This window comes from Falco naumanni, chromosome 8 (genome assembly GCF_017639655.2).
Source record: "Falco naumanni isolate bFalNau1 chromosome 8, bFalNau1.pat, whole genome shotgun sequence".
NCBI lineage: Eukaryota > Metazoa > Chordata > Aves > Falconiformes > Falconidae > Falco > Falco naumanni.
In genome coordinates this window covers 11,914,964-11,933,040 of record NC_054061.1, presented here as the reverse complement: position 1 = coordinate 11,933,040, position 18,077 = coordinate 11,914,964, and the positions used below count along the sequence as shown (strand labels likewise).

The 18,077-nt window shown below is 42.5% G+C and overlaps 1 protein-coding gene across 1 annotated transcript in view; it reads left to right on the top strand.

Annotated features, from left to right (window-relative positions):
* UBTD2 (ubiquitin domain containing 2) overlaps positions 1 to 18,077 on the top strand; it is a 61,103-nt gene that overhangs the window by 31,141 nt on the left and 11,885 nt on the right. The window lies entirely within an intron of this gene.

The following is an 18,077-nucleotide window of genomic DNA, read 5'->3' as shown; positions in this document are numbered from 1 at the left end:
TGAAACACCTGGATGCTCGAAGGCATAATTTTCTTATTTTTTTCCGAGCCTCCCTTTGTAAGGAAATAGATCCCCCGCACCACCACCACTACCCACCCCCATCTTATGGGTTTCTTTGGCACTTAAATTGTCAGGGGATTTTAAAGTTTCTCTTCTGAAGAGTATGAAAAACTTCCCCAAAACCTTGGTGCTGGCAGTCTGCTGTAAGATCTTGTTTGAGATAAAGTCTAGGTACTTATTTTGAGTGCTTTCCCCATTGCTCTGTTCTGAATTCTGTTGGTTTTTTTTTTTTCAAGCTCTCTTCTCCCTCACTCCACCCTTCTGAAATTAATCACTTCCCTTTACTCCCAATAAAAATAGAGTTCAAGTTCTCTATTTAAAAAAAAAAAAAAAAGTAATTGAATGAATTTGTACCTTCAGTGACCTGAAACAGTCAGGATGAAACTGAGTATGAAAAAAACCAAACAAAAAAAACCCACAAAAAAACCCCAATCCACACAAAAAAAAACCAAACCAAAAAGCCCACCAACCCATGACAAAATGCACAAAACTGAAGCAGGCATGTGTTCTGGTTAAGTTCTGTTTGGTGCCCTCTCTTCCGTGGGTTGACTAGTGTCTTCTGGGGAGAGAAGAAGGGTTATTTGGAAGATCACATACGTTGCTTTCCAGGGTAACTAGTCTTCATTAGATTGAGTATTCATATTGCCACTTTTTTTTTTTTTTTTTTTAATTGGTGATGTTTAGGACTTTAGTTCCCTTAAGAAGTCACAGTTGATCATGTATTTAGTTTGGAAGGGGTGGATTTAGGGATCTCTCTGTCTTTTCCCATACTAAAGTGTGAAGCATTACTAGTAGTTGTGGCTTAACGTGGTGTTTTCCCCACTTCTGTTGAGTAGTCAGGATCTCTGCAATGTCGCCCAGAGTTGGAAGCTTCCAGAGCTGCAACACAACCTGGCTTTTCCATAATTCATGGCCAATCTATTGTGGTCCTCCAGATCATTGTTTGTTTTCAAGGAGGTTTGTGGTTTGCCGGTTTGACTGATAATGAGGGAGTTTTCATCAAGGCTGCTTGCTTATGCATACAGAAATGGTTTCTGTAGTAGCTGTAGTTTTAAAGAGGCATTTGTCCATTATTTCCAGAACATGCCAATGCCAAGGAGATCTCAGGCCTCCTCTTTGACAGACTGTTGGAGGTCTGTATCCATTCTAGACCAAATCCATTAGAGAGAGAAAATTAATTTCCCTGCTGTAAGCTAATACGGTTTTCAAAAGTGGGAGGAGGAGTCAAGTTGTCTGGTGTGGAACTGGTATCAGAAGACCTCTTTCTGCCCGTGTTTGTCATACGTGTTTCTTTCCTTGCACTAATTCATCAAACTGGCCGGAATCTGAAAATGCTAAATTACCTACAAGGCTTCCTGATTTTTATATATATCAATACTGTATTTTAAATAACGTAGCATATTTATTCCGTTTCCAGAAAGCAACAGAACAGTCTCATAAACTGATGATGATGCTAGATTTTTGTCCTTCCAAAACATCTACATTCCTGAAAGTGTCCCAGAAGAAGCTGGGTGTTTAGGCACCTTGCAAGCTGGGGAGAATTGTATAGGTGAAAGGCATCTGGCAAAACAGGTAACTGAAGTTACTGCTAATTTTAAGTCACCATTCAGATAAATGGAAATCATTAATATCTCAGAGATTGCGTATTTGCAGACCTAAGATAGTCACTGCATTGTTTTGTTTAATTGCTAAAAGAGTAGAGGCCAGGAAAATTCAATGTTACATATGGGGCAGGTTTAACAAAATATAAATTGCCTTCCTCTATGGTCTCTTACTGCTTACGTGAGTTGCTCTGCAGGTCGGACGTTTGCTCAGCCTGAAGAATTGTCTTGGTGTGTGAATGTCCACTCTCCATGGTGAGGGTCTGCGTTTGCTTATGACCATACATAGAAGACCGATAGAAAAATAATTCTTTCAGTAAATGAAAATTTGAATCCAAAGCATGCTTTTGCAGTGAGAGGGATATTATTTGTATAATGTGGTTATGGAATTTGACAAGACCCCAGTAATGAGCTGTTTTGATGGCGTTAGATTATGTGTTCAGTTTAAATGTTGCACAAGTGTACATACAAACAGCACTTCCAAGGGAAACATTAGGTTTACAGTGTCAAGTCATGCAAAGAAGCAGTTTGACATGTTGGGTCTCTGCTTCGTCTCATTAAACGGCATAACAACTTGTAATTGTGGAGGATTTTATTCAAGTGGGAAAGTTTAAGCAGTTTAAACCTGCCTGGAAATTTGAGTCTGTCTTTGGGTTCTGAGATGGAGTCACTTGTGTGTCCGTCTTCCTTGCCTACAAGAAGAGAGGATAAGTGATGTATATTTTCAACACTCCCAGATTTTGCAAATAGTGTTTCTTAGTTTCTTGAATACATGCTTGTTAAGCTCAGACTTTATGAGCATGTTTCAGGCTTTTAAGTCCTAGCAGTTTCTGGTTGCAAGCAAAAATCTGAAACTGGGCAGATAACTCACATTTCTTCTCTTTGGGCAGCTTGAGGAATGTAGGATGGATGCCATGCCCTGGAAATAAGCCCTTTAATGTCGTTGAATGTAATACTTAAGGGGGAAGAAGTATGTGAACTCTTAAATTTGGCTTTTCAGCAGACAGTTTGCTTCAGGTCCTGCCTACTGCTAGCAGACTGTAGGCTGCTTTCTAAGGCCCACATGCAGAATATTCAGAATATTTCAGAAATAAGTCAGGAATCCAAGCTGTATCAGAAGCTCTGTTACCCAAGCTGGGCCTGGCCTAAGGCCGGATTCCAAATACAGAGAATATTTTGAATATTTTTCCAGAATCTTGAGTTTAGTAGTGATTTCTGTACCTGCATAATTGTTACTTGCGTTTTATTCAGCTTTCCGCTGGTGACACTTGTGCATCAGCTGCATGCGTAGTTCTCTCTGCAATGTGACCTTTCCGCTACAGGGAAAGCTACTTCTAGAAATTCAAGTATTTCTTCGTCATCAAGCATTGTTGGTGCCATATATGAATAGATTATGAATAAAAGCCTTCCATTTGCGGACTCAATAATGCCCGTTGTCAGCAAACTGAGCTTATCTCCAGGCAGGTAGAACAAACAAACTGTCCTTGTTCTGAGTGATACCAAAACCCTCTGGGGCTTGGTTTACGAAAAACTTGCTTTGTGCAAAATTTAAGAAAGGAAGATAGAAATCCAGCTGCTCTGTGTGCATTAACTACCCAGTCCTGTGCTTACCCAGCTTACACCGCTGTCTAGCTGTACTCACGTAACTGCTGAGCAGTGCTGTGCCCTGTCCTCCCACCCTGCCCTGGGCTCTGGGCAGGGACCTGGAGCGTGGCACGAGGCCTGTGTCACCTCTGAAATTCGCCTTTTCTATCTTTTTTTTATTGGCTGTAGCTCTTTACCTGGCCAGGCAGCAAATTCAGTTTGTTTTTCCATGTGCAGTTCAGGCGGTGTCTTCTATAGCAAAGTTAGAATGAGAATCAAAATGCTTGTAGAGGCTCCTGAAATAACACCTAAATGCCTACATGCCATTTTGCCATTTTGTCTTCTGGGCCGTGAGAAACCCTGGTAGAAACTCTTTGGGAATGCCTCCTTGGAGTTTAGGCTTCGTTTCTTCAAATAGGAGCAAAAGGGAAAACTTGTTGCTCAGGCAGTGCATGAAAATGCTCTGTATTTCCCCAAAGAAAGCAACCATTTGGGAAGATGACATGCAGAAATCAAGATTATTTTTTTTTTCACTAAGTAAATAATTTGACAATGTAGCTGTAGCATTTTTGTACGTGAAAACTTCTATTTGTGATGGGACAGACAAGGATGGGATGTTCTTCCTTTGATTTCTTAGCTCACCAAAGAATTCCTATGGAAAACGAACATCAACTGAGATAAATTTCTTTAACTCTATTGAAAACATGGAAAACTTCTAACTAATTTTTTCCTCTCCCAGAGGAAGAGGTCTTCTGCAAAATGATGCAATACTGTGAGACTGTGGCATTTCCTCCTATTTATTTTCTTTGTGCACAACCGAGGCTTAAAAAACCCAAACCAAATCCATAGATCCCCATTTTTAACTGTCCCTGTGTGGTAAGCATGTTGTGTATGCATTCAAGCTGTGTATTACAAAATTAAACCTTGCGGGAAGTGGAGGAGTGGGAAGAGGGGGCTGGGGAGTGAGTAAGGACTGGCAGAGGTTTGCAGATACAGATTCTGGCCCTAGCTGATGCTGCAAAAATAAAATTGCTTTTTTTATTGCAGAAACCTATAGGAAAGGGAGGAAAAACTCACATCTTTTAATGCTGTGCTCAGCCAGATACCTCACTTGTCTAACCTGTGTGAGGAAGACTCTAACCAGTGTAATTTTTCTAATGGATGCCTTTTGCTGTCTTCCGCGGTTAAAAATAGCATGTAAGAAGCATTAAATAAATAAATAAGCTTGTGGGATGGGCTTAGCACTTCTCATCTATCTTGGGTGCCTCTGTGGGATGTATTTAAAAATAGAAATAACGTTATCGCCAATTTATACTTTTTTTTTCCTGATGTCTTAAAGTAGCACATCCTCAATATTTTATTAATGAGTCCATTTAAATTTAATGAAGAACAGTTTTACATACTTCTCAGCTATCAAAAAGGAAATGTTGGAGCATGTGGTATTTTATTAGGGTCTGCACCAAATGTTAGTGTTGAGCTGAACTTGTCCTGAAAGTAGTTAATATTAATTGGAATCTGTCTGGGGTTAAGTGGACTTTTGAAATTTCAGGATGGACACTTAATCCGCTATAGCGTTGTTACCAGTATATTGGATTTAACTCTTTTAATGCTGTTTGAACAATAAAAGGGCCTCTCTGTTAAGACTGGCTTTGTGCTTGGGAGCAGTCAACTTCTCTGTGCCTTAAAACACAGCCCCTGTAGCTCGCAGCAGGCTTTTGCAGCGAGCAGTCTTGCAGCGCTGGCTCTTTGTGTGCAAGCAGAACGATCGCATTCACTGTGTGTAACACTTGAGATCATCAAAAGTAGGGATGTGAGTATTAAATGCTGGTGACAAGTAGGTGAAATTACTGAAAGGTTCTTGCTGTGAGTGGAGCATTTTCTTCTCCTTCGGGTGAAATACTGAACAGAAAACAGTAATAATAATAATAAAAAAACTCAAAAAAACTAAAGCCAGCAGCAATGGTGTAGAGGAAAGAATGCTTCACCTCCACTGTTTACCCCACCCACCCCAGTCCAAACACAAATTCCTAATTCTAGAAAAACTCCTTGCCCCCCCCGCCCCCCTTGACCTGTGTGCATCGTACTGTGTTTTGCTGCCTTTGGGCCTGATGTTTCCCTGCACTAAAGAGCAGCTTTTAATGGCTGTGCCTGCAGTCCTGCATCCTTCTGAGCGCTGCCTCCCCTTTGTGTGCACTGGAGTTTCGGAGACTGTCGCTGTCTCAAAGGACATTACATCACTTCATGTACCTGCTGTTCTTTATTTATACCAGCTGCTATCAAGACCTTGGGGTTGCAAGGTGGAGAGGGAGAGAAGGTGATAGCTAAAGCTGATGGAATGGTATGATTTTGGATAAAGAGGAGAGCAGCCCATAGCACGCGTGTGTTTGGCAGGATGTCAGTGTTGCTTTTAGCATTGATTGCATTCAGCGTGCGAGAAGTCCCAAGGAGGTTTTTATGCTGCTTAAGTAAATCACTGGGAGCGTTGGGAAACTTCTGCTCCCTGCCTGGAGGTGGTATTTCACCTTCTCTCATTGGTCTTGAAGTAAATCAGAAGAATTATTGAAATGAAAAATTATGGAAATGAAAGCTGTGCCTGTGCTCAGAAGTGTTGGGCGGGCTCACAGGTTATTGATGATGGGCATCAGTGTGCTTTCTTGCTGCCTAGTGCTGGTAGACTGTTCATATGTTACCTTTTTAGGATGGTGTTTTACTAACTTTGTACAGTGGATGCTGTTACTTTGATGCTATGCTCACTGACATTATTCTAATGTTTAGGGAAATTTCAGGCTGACAGATTTTGCCTTGCTCTAACTTCTTTTCTGCAGTAGCTTCATGAAAAGCTTATATACCAAGATCATGCTGGTGCAAGAAATACGGGATTTGCCTAAAGCAGCTTTCCCCAGTGTTTGAGACTGGATGGCCAGCACAGTCTGGACTGGTGGTAGAGGCAAACCAAAAGCAAAGTTATCCTCTTCTTCCTTGCAGGGCTGAGGACCACAGTGATGGGAAGGCTGAGCGTACGTGCCATCACTGTTAAGTCATCCCAACCAGCTTCATCCTTGCTTATAAGGAGAGTGGAGGGTGTACAGACCGTCCTTTGCACAGCAAAACCACCTGAGGTTGCACGTGACTTCGAGTGAGGAAAGGGAGGAGTGATCCCAGTAGGTTGTTCTTGTAGAAAGAGTAAGGGAGGATGACAATAGCATTCAGTGCTTTTATTGAAAAGAAACCAGACAGTTCTCTGTCCCGGAGAGGGGAAATTAGCACCCACATCTCAGGTTGGTGGCCCAGGTGGACCCAGAGGACCCAAAAGTGTCATTTTAAGGCTGTATCAGCCATTAGCGGCTGTGCCACTTTGTAATAATTTAACCAAAGGTGTTATGTATCACCAGCATATAAACTGTTCTGTATTAAAACCAGATCATATATCAGAAGAGGGATTCTTTGTGCTATCCAGAAGCGAAATCAGGCATACTTTTTCTAAGACAATTTGAGGCATGGTCTCTAATTGAAATTATTAAGAGATTTTATTCTGTTGCAGACTTTGTCCATCACCTTTTGGAAAATATATCTAATGTGATGTTTTTTACCTATTAAATAGGAATATTTCCCAAACTCTGTTTCTCTGTGAATGTTAAGGATCCTCATGTCACATGCTTGATCTTTGTTGACATCTGAGAATTGCTGCATGTGAGTGCCAGTGGTGGGATGCTACTGTAGATGAGCTTTCTGCAATGGGCCCTGTGTATCCGTCTCGTATACTGATTTTCCAGGCTCCCAAAACACGTAATTGCTAAAAGCGAGCTGCCAGATGTAGACAGAAAAGGAAGCAGTAGAAATTAGTCAACAGGCTCTCAGGAGTTAGTCTTTAACGTTGTACAATAATTCAGAAATACCTACAACAAAATTGTATAGTAGATGTTTAACACTGACCATTTAATGTATGTCTCCCATAAAATAAGTAGGTCCAGAAGTGGAACTCTAATTTTTATACTGCTTTTTGTGTGATGGCTTTATTAGACTTAACTGTTGTAGTGATGAATCTGTACAGTAAACTTTGCCATGGCATCTTTAGCATTTAAATTGAATCTGTTTCTGTAAACTGCTGCCTGTTAAGCCGCAAGATCCTTGGGTTTTTTTCTCCCACCCTTGCCTGCAACTACTGTATCCATTGCTTAGCCTTTGCTAGGGGATTAAGGCTGTAGGAATTGCTTTCTCAGTAGCTCATTTGTCTGAAGAGACTTTTTAATTGTCATTGACAAAATATTTTTTCTATAATGTATTACATTGTCTGCACACATGTGAAACGTTGAACAATGTGTCACTGTGTGGGGATACAGAATGCTCGCTCAGGTTTCTCTAAAGTCTCTTTAAAAGGATAGTGAAAGGATTTGGTGACTGTGGCTGTCTAATTTTAGATTTCAGCAGAGTTATGAAAGCTTTAGGAGGTCTGACTATCAAAGCGTATCTGTCAATATGATCCGCAGTAGTACCGAGATAAGCACACGGGCTGTAAAAAGCTAAGGAAACTAAAATCTTTCTGTAGTGAGCATCATAAAATTTACAGTTGAGGCTATTGGGGTTTTTGCTTCTTATTTTTGGGGGTTTCTTTGTTTTTGTTTTGTTCTAAACTCTGCTCAGTAGAAAGCGGTTCTTAGTTTGAGGGGAGGCTTCTCTGTTTTGTTTTTACTTAGGGTAAAAAAAAATAATACCAACAGTAAGGAATTAAAAGCCAAAAATTGCTGGTGTCTTGCAAGGAACCAGGCGAGTTGTTGTTAGTGCTGAGGACATGAGTGTGCATTAGGAGAGTGCTTGTGTTTTGGTTTTTCTTCGACACATCAATGTCTATTTTTAAAAGTTGTTGATGTCAAGTTCCCTCAGGTTTATCTTTGCTAAAACGGTTAGTGAATACATTGAGTCTGGCTTTTACAAGACTGCACCCAGACTGGTTTTAATACCTTCCTGCCTCCGTGTGTGTGCGGCACCGATAGATACTCTGGAAGAGGGTTGCCTGCCGAGGTGGGAGCTGCAGCCCCAGTTTTGGTGGTGCCCCTCTCAAGTTTTGGCTGCTCTGGTTGTTGCAGTCTCATCATCACATCACTCTGAAGCATGGACGTGATGCGAAGACGTGACAAACTTGACAAGAAATGCTACTGTCCCACTGCTGGATGAGCACCTGCTCTGGGCTCCTGCGAAGCAGTGGGGGAGACAACTCATCCTCAAAATCCATTTCATGGAGCAGCTTTGCGTATGCTCCTTCTGCCCTCTCTGTCCACAGAAAGTACCTCCTGCTGATGAGAAATCTCTGAAATGCTCTGGCTGTTTCACTTCTGCTCAAGCACAGTAATTGCTTTTTCGTTAGAGGACTTCATCTAAATTAGGAATCTTCAACTGGTGGCCTCCAGTCTGTGTGCTCCCTGCTCAGCCACTGAGTTCAACCTGCTCCAACCCGCTTCTCGGTGGCTGCTTGGAGGCAGCCGGCAAGGTGGCGGCTCTTCCTCCTCTGCTGTTTCTTACCTACGTGATTCTTGGCGTTTTCTTTGTCATTGAACTGGCATGCCTGGGAAGATGCCTTCTGACTCTTGGGAAATGCCTTTTTCCAGGGAGGCACATGCAGCGCTGGGGAAGGGCAGGTGCGCTGCTGCATGTGCCAAGTCCTTACAAACGTTACACAAAATCAAACATTACACTCAAATCAAGAAGCATCCCTTTGCTCTGTGGCTGTTGCAGCTGACGACTGGCCAGATGCTTAGAAGGTCTAGCAAGTTGTCTGGTAAAAGGAAGAGAATCGTTTCATTGTTGCTTTTGATTCATGTGAAATTTAAGAAGACGAAAGTCAATTATTACACCAGTTGCTTCAACTTTTACTGTCCTTTGGAAAAGGATTCAAATGTAGATGCAAACTGCAACATGTTTAAACCTTTTCTCTACAGCCTTGTTTCTCGTTCTTTTTTACCAGTTTCTGTTGTCACTTGGTTTAACAGCACTGTGTAAGTCCATAAAGCCTCATCACATGACTTGCACAATTGGCAGCTTTGGCTGCATTTTTCTTTTTAAACTGGAACTTCAAGGAGGAGATATTAGGTTTATAAATATGAGTGAGAAAACAGCTCTTCCTGGCTGAAAATACAGCACGTTATTTCAGTTCCTGGATGCTTAAAGCAATCCATTTGTTTACCTTCACACTGAAAAAGGGCAAGTTTGCAACGTTTATTTATAGACTATAGTGCAGTAGAAACACCTTATTTCATAGTAACCACTTCAGAGCTGGGAGGTGAAAGCTTTGGAGAAACCTTTGATTCAATTTTTATGTTTAAGTGGGGTTGTGAATGCTTATGCTTTTTGAGTACTTTCCCTGTTTCCCCCTTGAAAGCCTTCTAGGGAAGGGAGGCCGGGAGTTAATGCAAATCACCCCATCCTGCATTGACTTGGAGTCTTAAAGCCGGTTGTTTTTGCTTTTCAGCTATGTTTTGTCCTATCTTTGCTCCAGTTTTTACTCTAAAAGGACCCACTGAAAGCAGTGTGTTACTGTGAAGTTGTCTATAAAGCACAAAATAAACTGAGGAAGATAAGCCCTTGTTTTTATGTGGAGTGGGGCAAGAGCTTTCCTAAATAGCAAAGCTAGCTGTTGCTGGTTTCTTTCATTTGATGTAATTCCTTGGATTGTGTTCACTTGAGTCAGAGGAGGTATGCAAGGGAGCAGAGGGGCAATGCTGTATAGCAGGATGGGGCTCCTGCTTTGCCAGGTCTGTTCTTTAGAGCTGTGGGCACTTTGGAGGGCAGAGTGTGTGTACTAGCAGGGGAGTTACTGAGAGCTAGTGACTTTGAAGTATGTGGGTATGTTCAGCATTTCTTTGGGGTATTAGGCACAGCACGGAAGAAAGCAGAATATGTATTCTCAATTTGGTAAAGTGGCGATGGCTTCCCAATACTGACCAGGGCTGTGGATCCTGAATTGCTTTAAGAAGCAGAGCAAGATGAGCAGGTTGCCTGCTTCCCTTTACACAACCTTCTTGTTGCCCCTGCACATCTCTTGATGGAGCTGCAGGATGCTGAGCAGGGTCAGTGAGCATCTCTAGGTTTAAAATGTCCTTTGCCGCAACATTGGATCAGTTCTCCCATCCAGTTTATAAGACAGCTGCAAGCACCTATAGCAGGGCGACTCAGTGGGTATCACAGCAGCATGAAGAAGCAGGAGCTGGCAGTCAGGTAAGTGCTAGGATAGCTTTACTGCTCAGAAAGACATATGTGCATCACCAGCCTCACATCTCATGGGAAGGGACCATCTATGAAGGGTCTTTACTTTTACAGCTAGTGGCTTGCATGCGTTTTAGAAAGAAAAAGATGTAAACCAGTAGTGGTTTTAGAATGCAGTGCACTCATCTACCACATAATAGTGCTGTTAAGAATCACTTTATTACATGGGTTATTCATTTCCACGCCCGCACTGGGTGTGACTCCAGGTTTCTGAAGAGCACTGGGTGCAGCCCCTGCATCTTGGGACAGCTGTGCTCCACTGGGATGTAGTTAGAAGTGAGAGGTAGAGATGCTTGGAGTATCATCCATCACTAGGCTGGCACCATGCACCTTGTAACTGAATTAAACCCTTGTGTTTGGTATGGTATTTTTCATTAGAGACATAATTCTTATAGAAGTGAACTGTTCAAGAGATCCCCTGACTGAAAATTAGAGAAATGCTGATAAATTATTTTGAAATTGGCCAATTCCGTGTGAGAAGGCTGCATCGGCAGCACCTACAAGGCGATGCTCCACAGGGCTAGTGTTTCTTCATTCTCAAGGAAGCAAATAAGAGCTAGGCTAACGTTTGGCCAATATTCGTGTTCTTTCTGCATTGCAACTGCTGTGCATAGCATGTGGTAGGAAGCTGAGTACAGAGATCTGTGAGTAGAGAATAGGGGGAAATGACAATAGCTAATCAATGAGGCAATTAAAGATAATCTTTGGAATTGGGTTAGCCTATCACTGCTGGAGGTGCTTTTATTCTAATGGTGCACTCCTTTTTATAATTTTATTTTGTTTTCCATCCTCTTGAAAATTCCAGATTGTTATGTGGGATCTCTTACTCTGTCCTCCCATTCACTTAAATCTAAGATACTTGGGCTGTTACCCAGACACTGAGGACTAAGTACATGTGTTCACAATGTAAAACACACCTTGTGCTGCCTTAAAGCAAAGGGCTACTGCGGAAGATGGTGAGAAGACCCATCCGTGTTTGGGAATTGCTTAAATTTCCTTATTCCCTTATAGGTGCTTGCAGCACTGGGATGCATTTGATTCTGTGGCGGCTGGCTTGTGTGTTGGGTGTTTCCCATAGGAATGGTACAAGCTCTCTGCCGTACTGGCTGCAGTGTGGTGCTGGTGAAGAACACGTTACGCTGTTGTGCTTCACTGGGCTCCTCCTAACCTTGAAACAGAGTCTGATTTTTCTCAAAAACCTCTTCAGTCCAAAGCTACAATGAAGATGATGCTTTCTGGCATTTCTGCTGTGATTAATCTTTTAAAAAGAGGTGCACAACATCCTTTTGGAGGGACTCTGGAATTCCATGTTTTCTTCAAATGGAGCATTGATTCAGATCATCAGGTTGTGAAGCAGTTGTGGCTGGCTGAAATATTTATATATCTAAGTGCAGGTTAGAAACTATCAACCCTTCAAATAAAAACGCACTTACTGCTGCGTCCCACAGTTGTTTTCCTTACATATTTTTAACTTCTGCTCTTGTTTTTTGAAAGGTATTTTGAGGAATTTCGTCAACATAATTGCTTGGACTGTTCTCAAGTCTCTTCCCCTGGTAGCATATGCCCGTCTGTTTCCTGTCTTTGGTTTCAATTTGCCTTTTCTGGTGTGGTAAGGATGGCTGTACAACTGTTTTCAGAATTGCATTTGGTTTTTATTTAATCATTAATGTGTGACCAGGAAAGTGCAGCTAACTCCTTTAAGGAAAAAAAAAACAACCAAAAAAAAACCCCCAATGAACCAAGACTGACTCTACATGGTGACCATTAAATGCTCAAAATAAACCCTAAATAACCCCAGACAAAAGAACACCTTGAATTCTTCATATAAGAACCTGCAGACTGCTTGTTGATCTGCATGTTATGGATGTTCCAGACAGGAGTATGTCTGATTTAAGTGAATAATATTCCTCTGGTATGTGGTACTGGTCAGGACATCATGTCTAGTTTATTCGTTCCTTCATAGGAGTGGACATTTACTCCATCACTGGCCACTTTCAGTGGCAAAACTAGCTGTCTTTTTCATTTGCCTTGCTGCTGCTAGTAAAATGAGAAAAAGAAGCATGAAGTGTTTAAAATGTATTTTTCACTGAAAAATTCAGTGTAAGCCAATGAGAGACCCTTAGATGCTGCCTTCTGTGTGCAAAAATGATCTTCAGAGGTGGTGTTGCTTGCTTCTATAATTGATACAGAGTGTTTTGCCCTAAAATTGGTGTTCCTGAAGGAATTGGTGTCCTTCAGAGTAGTGCCTCAGATTGATAAACAAGGGGCTCGGCCAGACCTTGGGTGTCTCGCTTGCTCCTTGCCCATGGACGCATCCTGCTCCTCTTCCATGATCTCCAGTTGACTGTGGCCATGACATTTATCATCTTTCATTGTTTTGGCTTCAGGTATTTCAATAACAGGAAGATGGCAATTTTTCTCCAGGAGCCAAGCAAGACAGTTACGATCAGAAGTGTCAGGGTCACTTCTCCCTAGCGCAACTTTTTAGGGCCAGGTGGTGGCTGAGGAAAGTCCTGCCTGGGCTGTGTCACAGAGAGCCTGGTCGGTACTTGCTAGCCTAGTAGTGAGCCAAAAGGAGCTATTTTAGTGCTTCTAAATCTTCCACAACCTCCTCCATTACATACCTTGGGATGGTAACTTCAAGTTGTCACTGGGCTTCAGGAGTGTGTTGCACAACAGATTCACCTCTGGAAATGGAGGAGGAACTCCTGAATATCTTCAGCACTGAGCAGGCTGGTAAGGGTGCATTGGTGCCTGAACAAAGCATGTGGTAGACACCTGCTTCATCTGGTGAAATCCGGGTTTGCTAGTAAGGGGAAAAATACTAATTTCTAAGAAAATTATGTTTTTTCCATGGTGCTAAGGTACTCTGTGATAGTACAACTTGAAAAGGTTGAAACAATAAGGAACTTCTAAATCATGACTTGAAAGAGGCTGAGTTTGTTTGGACCTAGAGCTGGCCGTTGCTTTTTGCTGACAGTTATCACTGAGAAGTGGAGTGGGCTTTGCTTTTTTGCTGATACACATCTGAGCCTAACAGAGAGCCTAGTACAGTGTAAGTGGTTTGGTTTGTAGCACTATTGCAAAGAAAAATTGCAACAAAATAAAGTGTGCATTTCTGTACATGTTTTGGCTATTAGCCATTATACAGAAATAATAAAATCTCAGAGCTGTCTTTACTTGTTCCGCAGCAATCCGGCAAGTTTTTGGTAGAAGGTCATAGCTGCAGCAAGGTCTTGAGTTTGTAACCTATCTGGGCTCTCGCCCTCTGTGCGGATCCCTAAAGCCTCTGCTAGGTGCGTGTTTGGGTCATGATGCAGCTCTGACTAACATGCACTCTTCAACCTTTATGCTTAATCAATATTTTTTTTTCTTTTTTTTTTTTTTAATTATAAATAAGGTAACTGAAGGAACGGCATCTTGGAGGTGAAGAGCGCGTTACATGGGATAAAGCAATGCTGCAGCCTTCTGTCGCTTCAAATCTTTCCCGTAACCTTTAATCCCCTCCACCCCCACCTTTTTAAACAGCCTTGTGTTGTGGTTGTATTTTAGGATGTGGGTACTCATGTGGGATTGTCTCAGTTTGCTTGACCTCCCTGCAGCCTTTAACATTTTTGCTGGTTATCCTTGGAGACTGATCGTGCAAATGAATATTTTCCATGCTCATTAACAAGTCTTCGAGTGTCAACACAGGGTTATAGGGAAGTTCGGGAGCAGTAAGCGAAAAATGGTACATGGCAAGTTTTTGTTTTGGTCATTCTGTGCTTTCTTTCTATTCCCTGTTGCATATAGGTAGGTTGTGGGGAGAGTTGTTGTTTAGGCTTAGAAAGTAGTTTTCACATCCTTTTCTCATTGCAAACTGATGTGGGACTCCTTCACACTCCATAGAAGTTAATATTTGCTTTTGTGTTCGGTCTAAGATATTCCCCCTGCTGCTGCTGTTAGCTGAAGCTATCAGAGTGCTATCTCAGGCTGAATTTCCATCCATATCCATTTCGAGCTCAGATTAAACTAAGTCTCAAATATCGTTTTGCTGCCCAGGGTGGACATTGTGGTGGGCAGGGGATGGTTCAGAGGTTAAGTGTGCTGACAGTGGGCATGCAATGGAGATGGAGCAATTTGAGTTGCTGCAGTGAGGTGGCTACAAGGGTCTGTCCAAGGTGGAACAAGCAGTTAAGGACATGTGAATTGTACTTAATGAGAGTAGTCTCAAGCGAAGGTAAAGTTATCTTTGCCTTTTGTCTTATTTGGAAAGGAGTGCAGCAGGCTGTGGTCTGTTTGTTGGATGATGTAGTGGTCCACAGTGTTGTTCGCTAGTGTCCTGCTGATCTTAGCTACAGGAAAATCCTCTTGAAGTAAATTGCAAATAGCATAGCAGTTACTTTGTCTTCAGAAGTAACTGGAAATACCAAAGTAGTTTGTCACATTAAAAAAGAGAGACTGAATAGTTATGTTTTGTGTGTGGTTACTATGTAAAAAGTCCTATATGGACTATAACGGACAGACTTTTTTTTTTCTGGACATCAAAAACAGTCCTCACAAAGCATGTTGTTTTTCGTAGGATGATGGAGCCTTCATAAAAGTAGAGGTCTAGTTTAGGATTAATACAACTTCTGCAGTCCAAATGCCGTCGTCTTCTGTTTTATGAAAGAATAAAGCATTTGTACCTCAAGAGCCTGTACGTACGTGATGTTTTCTGGTGGCCTTTCTGCAGCATCGTAGTCAAACATCCATGACTTCTGCATCAGGAGACTTTTACAAGTCAGTTTTAGGAAAGCAGAGGAAAAGCTTTGTTGACCTCCAAAGAAAGGAAAAACTGCCTAAGTCTTTGTAGTTAGCAAGAAAAAGGAAAATCTCAATCAGTTGTTAATCTCCCATTTGGTTTTCCATCTTTAACCACGTGTGTTCTAGGATTTTGGGTGTTGAGTGCTAGGTATTTGCTCTGGGTTTACAGGAACAACAGACCAGTTAAAAATTCAGTGGTGACAAAAGCAGTGACAACTTTTGTAAATCTGAGTTCAGCTTCTGTGCATCCTCACGCTGAACAGATAACCCGGTCGCTTTAGACATTGCCAGATCAGCTCTCCATGGAGGAACTTGATGCAAGCTCAGACGACTGTAATACTGTGCTTGCTTTTTTTTTTTTTTTCCTCCAAATGCCCCCACTCCCTTTAAGATGATGGATAATGGAGAACAGCAAATATGAATGAAGAGGGTATACCAAAGAAACTCTTTTACCAACCAGATATTTTAATTTTTTTTTTTTTTATCTAAGAAACCTGTCTAGACAGGCATCTATTTTAATGACATGCAAAGCAGAATAGTACATGAATGCTTCATTAGTAAAAAGACTTGTCATTTTTGAACCCCGATGTAATGTTTCTTGGAAGCTGTTACCTTCTTGCAGTATTAGATCCAAGTTTTACAGAGTGATACAGAAGTGGCAGTACATATGGTATAGCTAACATGACAACTGCTGAGCGCTAATACGTAATGGACTTTCTCTATCAAACCTCATTTGGGTAAAGAACGACTCACTGATGAATCGATCCGTTCAAGACTTTGTATGGCAAAAACCTGCAAGAAAAGGGATGGGGAAACTTGTCATAAAGGATGCCATGACTGGGTGACTGATTAACCAGCCTGTGAAGCCATGGTTGTGGTTAAAATTCACAATTTTCTTGCATTGTTTAGTTGTTATTCGTAATCCTGGCCCAGTAACTGGCAGTCCGTAGTCATGGTCTGGATTACAGGCGTGCACCAGCCCGATGGGTGTCTCAGCTGTTTGCCACAACCAGAGCAGATGAAAAGCCAATGAACTGCATAGAGCACAGGTACCTACAGCCTAGTAAAACTGTGTTAAGAAAGCATTAGCTCTGCTCTGTAAGTTACACCACTGTCAAGTGCTGAGCTTTCTGGCTTAGGACCCCTCTTCTTGGCTTACCCCCGTTCTCCAGCAGATGAGCACGGTGGGGCTGCAGATCCCCGTTCTGACAGGAATGCCGCCGCTGCTGTTGGCACTGGTGAGGATTTTTAACAGGAATTTTGAGGGAATTGGTTCAGGGCCCCGAGCCTTCCTTTCCCACAAGACAAGCTGTCTCCTTCCCAGATTTTCTCTATCCCGACCTGTCTCTCCTCCCATGACAGCTAATCTCTCTCCTCTCCCTGCCCTGCTCTCCCTGTTCCAGCCTAGTGGGGACAGTAAGGGACGCACACCTACTGACTGTGGCTAACATCTGAAGAAAAGTGGCTTGTGTGACTAGTGCAGAAATTTCTTTCTTTCAGAACACTGTGTTCATCATAATTATCTTTCACCTTCAGCCTAGTTAATTAACACTAATGAATTAACTGATGCTGGTGCTCCGCTATGATAAAAGGGAGCAGACTGGCATACCCAGCAATGTACCTTGCATATCTGCACCAGGCTTATCTCAAAAGAAACACCCCTACCCCTTCCCTTCCCCTCCCCCACCCCCAAATTCAGCCCAAACCAAAAAAAAAAAAAGGTTTTTGACAAACGTCAGTAGCGATGGCATGCAGGTGGATTGGTTTTCAGTTGAACACATGGATGAGACGTACCTCAGACAGGGTGACGATGGCACATCCCAGTTAGGCAGCAGGTTAGTGCAGAAGGAGCTGCACAAAGCCCTTGTCTTGCTTTGCTGTTCAGATGCGTCTCAGTTTCTTTGGCAGGTGAGTGCAGGCGATGCCACCTTAGAGTGCAAGCCTTGTGCTCTGCAGTGCTGCTGCCCTCTGCGTTCTGTAGGTACCACGCGCTGCTGATTCGGTGATAGCGGTTTGGGTTTTCCTCCCTTGTGCCAGCATGCAGGCGTGAGTTGCAAAACTGGTTTTGAGAGTGGTTTACTCATGAGATCGCCAGCTTGGTTCACAAACCTGCCCCACGCTAGGGTGAGGTGTGCTTAGTTAGTTTGAAGCAGGATGGCTTAGATACGCATGGGGGATCTTTAGTGAGATACTCTGAGATTTGCTCTTTAAAGCGTTACAGTAAAAGCAGCTAGTTAGGATCATTCTGGCTGGGAAGGGACCTCAAGAGTCTGCGTAGTCCAGCCCTCTGCTTCAAGCATGTCTCGGGTTATTGCCCTGCACAGCCTTTTCAGGCAGCTCAATGTATGTTATTTTATCAGCGACCTTGGAGCCTGGGTGAGCCGGGTTTTCTGAAGAACATCCAAGCATGGAGATGAGTGTGAGCAGTGCAATAGTTGATTCAGTGAATCAGCTACGAGGTAGTTCTCCTTCCAGAGAACGGTGTGAAAGGATTACAATGGCAGTAGCAGAGTATTTGAATTTTCTCCTTTCCCTTGTTGTAATGCACTGAGCACAATTCCAGTCTGTCTTGTGCCAGTTGCTGCAAGTGGGAGCGAGCTGGTCCCACATGCCAAGCAGCTCCTGAAGCACTGGGCTCTGCTGGCTCTGGGAGACATTCTCCTTTGTGGAATTGAGCCAGACTGATAATGTTCCCATAAGGAAGAGTTGTTTTTCAGTGAATTTTACATGAGAATTATTAAATGCTTAACACTTACTATCTACAAAACCCATCCTTTAAGGACCTGGAGT